Source organism: Rhinoderma darwinii, chromosome 4 (assembly GCF_050947455.1).
Source record: "Rhinoderma darwinii isolate aRhiDar2 chromosome 4, aRhiDar2.hap1, whole genome shotgun sequence".
NCBI classification, from domain to species: domain Eukaryota; kingdom Metazoa; phylum Chordata; class Amphibia; order Anura; family Rhinodermatidae; genus Rhinoderma; species Rhinoderma darwinii.
In genome coordinates, this window is record NC_134690.1 from 94,283,364 (window position 1) to 94,291,872 (window position 8,509).

The window sequence follows — 8,509 nt, forward strand, 5'->3', positions numbered from 1 at the left end:
AGTTCATACATTCGATTTAATTATTCCGCTGTGAAAGTCATCTCCATGTCTCTCTCCCAGTTCATGACATGTGTAGGGTGAGGATCACTAGATTGGGAAATGAAGATCCTATAAATGTGTGACAAAGCATGTCGTGTAACTCCAGACGCAGTACACAGGGAACACAGTCAGCCTGTGCAAATCTCCCTGGGGACTAGAGAGAGTCCATAAAGTGCCTAAGTTGCGTCACTTGCCAGAGATATAGGGAGCAAGGTTCAGCACACTTTAGCAGAGCGGAGGCCAACTTCCAGAAAGATCCTGTTATAAAGTCGGAAGCTCTAAACTTTTTGGAGGATAGTCAAGTATGTAATGGCCCTATTTCCAGTCCCGAGGAAAACTCAACATTGCCCAGGATGGGGACCAGAGGCGACGGGTATGGGGAAATGACGCTGTTAGGGAACAGATGAGCCACCACTTTAAGCGTGGAGGAAATTGTGGGATGTTGTGTGGTGGAAAAATGCTTGTTCCTCCAGAACCCGTTGTTTGGTAGGGCCATGTCTGCACCAGACAACGATCCTTAGCAAATGGGAAGCATGGTGATAGTTTAGGAAGCCCGGAAGGCCAAGACTTCCACATGTTTTAGGATGGGCTAAGAGTGTCTTTGCAATTCTTGCCGAGTTACCTACGCAAATAAATTTGGTTAGTAAATATAATGATGACAAAAACAGGCGTGGGAGGTGAATATGCAATGCTTGAAATAAATACAAGATTCAGGGAGGAATATTCATTTTGAAAATAGAACAATGCCCAAACAATGTTAAGGTTTTCCTAGTCCAAGAGAGACTAGATTTGATATGGAGAAGTGGTGGATAGTTGAGGGCATATAAGGGGGTGATATCCCCAGATATTTAATAGAATCTCTTGTCCAGCTAAGCGTAAAATTCACTCAAACTTTCCACCAGATATGCAGGAAGCATAACATTCAAAGCCTCTGAATTTTGATAATCTTAAAAGCCTTCAGTAGCTGCATATTTTCGCTATTAACTTTGGAATCGAGATCCTAAAGAGCGATAGAAAAAAAAAAAAAAAGATCGGGCCGTCCACGTAGGTGGCTGCTTTGTGGTGACCGTCTCCAAGCATCATATCGGAGATTTCCAGATAGTTATAGACATGACAGAGTAGGGGTTTCCAAAACATTAAATAAAAACTAAGGGGTAATAGCCTTTTGCGTGCTATTCGTGATGGGGAAAGATGAGAAGAAGCTGACCATTGACTTTTACTGAGGCTGAGGTACTGGAATAAAGACTAGTGATCTAAGCCATTATGTTAGACCATAGGCCAATGTGAGTCAGAGTTTCCCACATGAGAACCCAGTCCACCCGGTCGAATGCCTTCTAAGTGTCAGTTGATAAGCTTAACATCATGAGGGTATCCAACCTGGCACGGTGAAGGTGGTTAATTGCCCTAGTAGTGTTATCTTGGGCCTCATGGGTGGTCATAAAACCCACCTGGTCTTTATGGAATATTTGGGCTAGATGAGGGGAGAGCCTCGAGGCTAAAATCTTTGAGAAAAGTTTAAGACTTACTAGTAGATAGATCAAATGACAGAAATGGATCTTCTCCTTCTTTTGGTATTACCGAAACATGGGCTTGCAATGTGTCTCAAGGGACTGTAAAACCTTGGGATGGGGAATTAAATGCCGCAATGAGCTGCTGCTGCTTCTGAGGCCTCGTGCACACTTCCGACACAGTTTTCACGGCCGTTTGTGACGGCTCCATGTGCCCATTTTAGCGGCCGTGTGCACTCCCGTGTGCACTCCGTGTTTCCGTTTCCGAGCATGGTACTGTCCAGGGTGCTGAAAGAATTAATGGGCTGCACTGATCGGCGGTAACTCTTTCAGCACCCTGGACAGTACCATGCTCGGCGCTCGGAAAATAAAATTTTAATGTCATAAAAAAAATAATAATAAGTTCATACTTACATTCCTCCTGTCCGCCCTCCAGCGATGACGTTTCATCCATGTCGCCGCTGCAGCCAATCACAGGCTGTAGTGGCGGTCACGCACGTCAGGATGATGTCAGAAGGCCGGCCTCCAGGGATGACGCTTCATCCCACGTGACCGCCTCTGCAGCCAATCACAGGCTGCAGCGGCCTCTGCAGCCAATCACAGGCTGCTGCGTCAGAAAGGAAGGTCGGACTGGAAGAAGAAGAGGAACTCGTCACCAAGACAACGACCGGGTAAGTATGAACTGCTTTTTATTTTATTTTTAATCAGCAGCCTCTTTTCTCTATCACTGATGGATAGAGAGAAGTGGCTGCCGATTAGTGTAATATTTCTGTAATGTATTTCTGCCCGCCCGGCCGTTGCTAGGCAACGGCTCCGTCACACACGGACGGCACACGGTTGCCTTCCGTGTGCCTTCAGTTTTTTTGACGGCCTCATTGACTTACATGGGCCTTTACGGTCACGGAGTCTCGGACCAAAGTAGGACATGCTCTACTTTGGATCGGAACGGAGCAACGGGACCGTCAAAAAAACTGAAGTGTGCATGGCCCCATTGAAATGAATGGGTCAGGGTGCTAGCCATCAGAAAAACGGATAGCACCCTGAAGGAAAAAACTGAAGTGGGCATGGGGCCTGAAGGTGTGCTAGAAAGAGATTTGGAAGCAGGGTGTTTCTTTTCTTTGTGTGCTGTGTGTGGCAGACATGATAGCAGTTAGGCTCTACCCACTAGCTCAGAGAAAACTGAGAATTAGAGATAGAGCCTGCAGAGGGGAAAATTGCTAAAAAATGCAGGATACAAGAATAAGAGGACGATAACTCTTAACTCGTAAATTTTGCGGAGGGCCTCTAGATTTATAAATAAAGTTTTTCTGAAGCACTGTACATGATGGGTGGACTTTGGATTAAATACAGGATAAGGGTGAAGAGGTAGATAATAAGATAATATTGTCGCAGTAGACTTAATTGAACCCTAAACCTGTGTCCACAGCTCATTCTACACCCTGAAAGAACAACATCTGTTATGTGCACCCATGTCCAAAGCCTAAAAGAAACCGTATTTGTGAAAGGTAAATATTGTTTAGAAAAGTGTGTAGGGTTAATTATCTGGTTACAATGGCGCCAGGCAAGGGGTGAGATATGTTATGCAGTCAGTTCTTTAAGTTGATGTGTTGAAAGCAGGAAAAATGGGCAAGTGTATGGATCTAAGTGACTTTGACAAGGGCCAAATTGTAATGGTTGGACGACTGAGTTAGAGCATCTCCAAAACAGCAGGTCTAGTGGGGTGTTCCTGGTAGGCAGTGCCTACCGAAAGTGGTCCAAGGAAGGTCAACTGGCAACAAGGTCAACTGGCTATCTAATCTGGTCTGCTCCCACACCATAGCTATTGTAGCACAAATCTGAGAAAGAAAGAAAAACCAAAACAAGTCTGACCTATGGAAGCCTCATCACGCAACTTTCATCTTGGTGCCAGATACTACAAGACACCTTCAGAGGTCTTGTGGAGTCCATGCCTCAACTGAGCATAACATTAGAAACATTAATGGCAACAATTCAAATGGTTACATATTAGAATACATTATCATCTGCATTTGCCATTACATCATGGAGCCTTCTTAACATGGATGACTCACACCTAGGTAGATAATTAATCATCCAATTTATTATTATTCACTATACATATTTATCTAAAACGTGCAATTCATTTAAAGATGCATGATATAGTCAGTAACAATCCAAAAAACAAAAATAAAAATGTGACACTGAGGCCCATTTTGTGATGCTTGGGGGGGGGGGGGGGGTCTTCTGCTTCTCCTCCCACTCTCAGAAAAGATTGCAAAGTAACACCAAGCATACAGTACATATTACTCCATTGTTCTGATAAATTGATCTAAGAATATACTGCCTGAAAGAACGATTAAAATGTAACTTTTACTGTTATGAGAGCAGGGTTGTTATCAATTGATGGATATTGAGCTTCTGTTCTTCTCTATTCCTGTGCTCTAAACGGTCTGAGTAAGTTGCTTTAGCCGGATACCAGTCAATTTGGCATTTAGCCCAATTTTAGTGTACATAACAGTAAAAGTTTAATTTTAAGCATACAGTACCTTGCATAAAGTACGGAACCAATTACGGATAACTTTAATACTGTATTATTACATAGATGATTATTTAATCCACATATAGATAGCCCTTGGGGGAAAACGTTCTTGAAGATTATTGTATACAGTCAGCTGTGACCTTCAGCCTGTGTGACTTAAATATCCTGGACTTCAGCCAGCAGAGATCATAGAGGGATCAGAAATCCCACCACATCTAACAGGGCTCAGCGTAGTCCCATGACCTTTCAGTAAGTCGTGGAGAGCTAATAGGATTCTGGGAGCAATATCAAGATCTTGTGTCACTATGGGACTACCTAAAAAAAAAAAGAAAAGCAAACAGCCTAAGAACGTCATGAAAAACAATGTTGATGCTATAAACAAGCCCTAAAGTGGAAAGCTGTTTGTGAGATTTGCAGGTTTTTTTTACTGACTTAGTGACTTCCTGGGCCAAAACCACAAAGCCATTAAGATGTTTTAGAAACTGGATAAGCTAGTCACCCCAGTACAGCTATGTCCAAACAATCATCATCATCAATATGTCCAAACAAACATCATCATCAATATGTCCAAACAATCATCATCCTCATCAATATGTCCAATTAACATCATCCTCATCAACATGTCCAAACAATCATCATGATCATCAGCATGTCCAAACAATCATCAAAACTAGTCACTGCATGATGATAAAATGGTTTTCGCATACTTTTCTACGCCAGTGGTCTTCTGTGTTATAAGTGATAAAACATACCCCTTTAGGCCTCATGCACATGACTGTGTTTGGTCTGTGATATACAGACCACATGTCGGCCACATTTCCCGGACCGAACACAGTTCAGGGAGCGGGGCTCCTAGCATCATAGTTATCTAAAACACTAGGAGTCCCTGAATCTCCTTGGGAATACTGTCCCGTACTGAAACATGTTTTCAGTACGGAACAGTAATCCCACGGGAAGGCAGTGACTCACAGCACCATACATAACCAGGGCAGGCCTTAGGATAGATGGCGCCCCGTGCGAAATGATCTTTCGGCGCCCCATCCCCATAATTAAAAAAAAAAATCCCCATAAAGAAATTGTAATGCCCCTTTAGTGCCCCCATACAGTATAATAATAATATTTCATAATATAATATATTACAACCCCTTCAAGGACACAGTATTTTGTCCTCTAATTGTGCCCACAGTATTATGCCCCCTGTAGTACCCCTAGACGGTATAATGTCAGCTTAGAGGCCCCCACATATTATAGTGCCCCCCTGTAGATTTTGCCATACAGCCTCCCTGTAGACAGTGCCATAGTCCCCCACCTCCTCCTTGTAGATCGTGCCATACAGCTGCCCACACCTCCCCCTTGTAGACAGTGCCCCCAAACAAAAACAAAAATTGTGCTCACCTAGGCTCCGTTCCCATGCCGAACTGAGCTGCTCCACGACGGGATCCTTGCGTAGGTCGGCGTGATCCTGTAGCTTAGTACAAGTTTCCCAACCTTTTCGGACTCAGGGCCCCTACCAAAATTGTTTTGAGAAAGACGGAAAACGGCTAAAAAAAAACAAAACACTACACTCGTAGGGTATGTGTCACGTTGGGTTCGTGGACCCACTGGGCCGTACTGCCTTGGCGGTATGGCAGCTGGCCAACAGGGCGCAGGTCACAATCCATAGTTCGTATAGGGTACCTGTGGCGGCTCGGACAGTAGCAAGGCAGGCTCAGCTGAGGCTAGGTAGCGGGTAGACGTCAGGCGTGGAGTAGCAGGACAGGCGTATATACAGCACAGCACGACTCCAGCTCAGCTCGGCACTTGACCAGGATAGCACGGGATACAGGATACAGGTACGGGAAACACTGGGAACTGGAAAACACTAGGAGACCATATGCTTAGACAAACTATGATACGACAAACAACGCTCAGGCATTGCATGAAGGGGCTGGGCCCTTCTTATAATCCAGGGTGTTCATGGGCTAATTTAGCCTTAAATTCCGGTGCACACGCTGCCCCTTTAAGAGCGGGCACAATCGTGCGCGCGCACCCTACGGGACCAGGCCGAGGTGAGTGGAAGTGAGCGCTGGCGTCTCCTGAGGAGAAGACTGGAGCCAGCGCTCGCCGACCCATGGCTGCGGCCCGCAGCCATGGACATGACAGTATGTTTACACATGTTGTAAGGCAAAAAAATCTGCCTCAAATTCCTTCAGGAACTGAAGGCGTTGTTTGACCTTTTTTTTGTGTTTTTTCTTTAGCCGTTGAAGCTAATGCAAAAGACGCAGCAAAAAAGCTCCAAACGAGCGCCGCAGGTATTTTCTACCTCCTATTAATATTTCAATTGGAGGTCAGAGGCAGAAACCTCTTGAAGACCATCAGCCCCCCCACTCACAGTAAAATGACCATCAGCCCACCACTCTCAGTAAAATTACCATCAGCTCTCCACTCACAGATTCCCCCTGTAGGTAGCGCCACACAGCCGCTTGTAGGTAGCGCCACTCAGCCCCCTTGTAGATAGTGCCACACAGCCCCCTGTAGGGAGCGCCACACAGCCCCCTGGTAGGGAGCGCCACACAGCCCCCTGGTAGGGAGCGCCACACAGCCCCCTGGTAGGGAGCGCCACACAGCCCCCTGGTAGGGAGCGCTACACAGCCCCCTGGTAGGGAGCGCCACACAGCCCCCTGGTTGGTAGCGCCACACAGCCCCCTGGTTGGTAGCGCCACACAGCCCCCTGGTTGGTAGCGCCACACAGCCCACAGCCCCCTGGTTGGTAGTGCCACACAGCCCACAGCCCCCTGGTTGGTAGTGCCACACAGCCCACAGCCGCCTGGTAGGTAGTGGCACACAGCCCACAACCCCCTTGCAGGTAGTGGCATACAGCCCACAACACCCTTGTAGGTAGTGGCACACAGCCCACAGCACCCTTGTAGGTAGTACCACACAGCTCACAGCCCCCTTGTAGATAGCGCCACTGTAGCTCCCTGAAGGAGCGTAATCCCCGCGTGGCCGGAGATTCCGCTCCTGGAGCGCTCCTTGATGTCTCTGTCCATATATGGACAGTGACATCAGGGGAAACTCCTGAAGCGGAATCCCCGTCCACAGCGTTGCCGACGCTGTGACCGGGGATTTCACTCCAGGAGAAGCTCCTGTCGTCTGTGTCCATTTATGGACAATGACGTCGTTGACTTCTCCTGGAGTGGAATCCCCGGTCACAGCATCTGCAAGGCTGTGGACGGGGATTCAGCTGCAGGAGTTTCCCCTGATGTCACTGTCCATATATGGACAGAGACATCAAGGAGCGCTCCAGGAGCGGAATCCCCGACCACACGGGGATTCCGCTCCTTCAGGGAGCTACAGTGGCACTAGTAGATAGCAGAGCAGGGAGATAACTCTGTGCTCTGCTATAGTGCCGTTGCTACCGCTGTATCAGCTACAGCGGCTGCTAGCGTCGCCCTCATGCAAGCAGCGGTAGCGTCGGCCACTAAGTGAAGAAGCGCCCGGGCGGAAAGGCGACTGCTGAGTCGCCGGGCCCCAGCGCTTCTGAAACAAGCAGTGGAAGGGAGCCAGCGCAGCGCCCCCTTCCACCTGCTGGAGTGATGTGCCCTGTGCGAAGGCACAGGTCGCACACCCCTAAAGCCGGCCCTGTACATAACTATGACGCTAGGAGCCCAGCTCCCTGAACTGTGTTCGGTCTGGGAAATGCAGTCGACATGCGGTCCATATATCACGGACCAAACATGGTCATGTGCATGAGGCCTTAGGGTATGTTCACACGGCCTATTTTCAGCTGTTTTTCGGGCCATAAACGCCCCGAAAAATGGCTGAAAATACGAGGGGCTGAACGCCTCCAAACATCTGACCATTGATTTCAATGGGAAAACGGCATTTCATTCCCAAAGGGCGTTTTTTTGTTTGTAAAAAGTCACATAAAAAAGCGCACCTTAAGGCCTCATTAACACGAGCGTGTGCATTTTGCGCACGCAAAAAAATGCAGCGTTTTGCGTGCGCAAAAGGCACTTGACAGCTCCGTGTGTCATCAGTGTATGATGCGCGGCTGCGTGATTTTCGCGCAGCCGCCATCATAGAGATAAGGCTAGTCGACGTCAGTCACTGTCCAGGGTGCTGAAAGAGTTAACTGATCGGCAGTAACTCTTTCAGCACCCTCGACAGTGAATTCCGATCACAATATACAGCAACCTGTGAATAAAAAAAAAGACGTTCATACTTACCAAGAACTTCCTGCTTCCTCCAGTCCGGTCTCCCGGCCGTTGCTTTGGTGACGCGTCCCTCTCTTGACATCCGGCCCCACCTCCCTGGATGACGCGGCAGTCCATGTGACCGCTGCAGCCTGTGCTTGGCCTGTGATTGGCTGCAGCGGTCACTTGGACTGAATTGTCATCCCGGGAGGTCAGACTGGAGGAAGAAGCCGGGAGTTATCGGTAAGTCA